At 44.2% G+C, this 1209-nt stretch overlaps 1 protein-coding gene across 1 annotated transcript in view; it reads left to right on the top strand.

The window, feature by feature from the left end:
* SYDE2 (synapse defective Rho GTPase homolog 2) overlaps window positions 1-1209 on the top strand; it is a 46342-nt gene that overhangs the window by 350 nt on the left and 44783 nt on the right.

The raw sequence follows: 1209 nt of genomic DNA, 5'->3' as shown, positions 1-1209 counted from the left end.
CCGCCCCGCCCCGCCCCGCCGGCCCTCGGCGGCTTTGTCCTCCGCCCGGGCTCTGCCTGGGGCCGCGGGGCCGGGCGCTTGACCGCACGGGGGTGGGGGAGTCCGCCAGTCTCGTTTATTTTAATTGATGAGTCCATCGCGGTGCTGGTGTTCAACACGAGCACGGACACATGGATCCCCCCACACGTGTACAGTTGTGCATGTTTTAAACCGTCCCCACTTGGCAGCTAACTTGACTTTCGTTAGGTTTTGGTCCAGGCAAACTGTTAGTACATTCAAACCTGTGGGTTCAAATGCAGGTACTAGCCAGCCACTGGGACAGGACTGGTTTTCACTCCCGTTTTGAGCAGACTCGCTTTCTACCAGAGCCTGTTTTGGTTTTTAACTGGATGCAGGCAAGCACAGTGGGATTTTGTGTATCCAAATGTAGGGCTTTGTTCCCTTGCAACTAACTGCTTCTTCCAGCTCTTGATCTTGGGAGTAAAGGCAGTTCATGTGAGTAAGAGATTGCACAGTTGAGGTCCTTGCTTTGTTCAGTGGGTTAGGTAGATTTTAACTTCCCATTCACTCGCTCTTGTCATATGGCTGCTTATTTCCTCATTCTTGGGACTTTGGTTGTTCATTTGTTTGGGTTTTTTTAATTACTTGAAATTTTGCAATTCTTACCTAGATTTGAATTGCAATCTAGCAAAATCTAAATGCTGGTGTTTTAAAGGTTTTTTGTTCGTTTGTTCTAGAGGACTGTATGAAACTCACAGTTCAATGGATCATTGTAAAAGCAAAAATATGGGAACTCTTTTCCCAATTCATTGTAATCTCCTCATGTTAATATTCAAACAAGACCAGCTTGCAAAGCTAGAACGCCATGTTTTGTTGGAATAGCATATGTACACAGCTAGTAAGCAAAACGTACCCTTGATTTCAAGTAATAAAAAACTGTAGGCCCTGTTCCTGCAAGTAGGTGTTCTGACCCAACCCCACCAACCAGCTGTTTTTTATTTGTTTTTGAAAGAATGATTTCATCACTCTCCCATCCATAGATGACAAGATAACTTGAAAGTTATTTGAGAGAGGGAACTAAGTATTGAACTAAGCATTGAGTCTTTTGGGCAGAAACCTTTATTTCCCCCTTATAATTTAGGAATAAAACTGTGTCCTTGAAACAGAAGTTAAAGGATATGCATGACCATCCCATTTCTGTGAGATGAT

Source organism: Alligator sinensis, unplaced genomic scaffold, assembly GCF_000455745.1.
Source record: "Alligator sinensis unplaced genomic scaffold, ASM45574v1 scaffold32_2, whole genome shotgun sequence".
Taxonomy (NCBI): Eukaryota; Metazoa; Chordata; order Crocodylia; family Alligatoridae; genus Alligator; species Alligator sinensis.
This window is presented reverse-complemented; position numbering and strand designations above follow the sequence as displayed.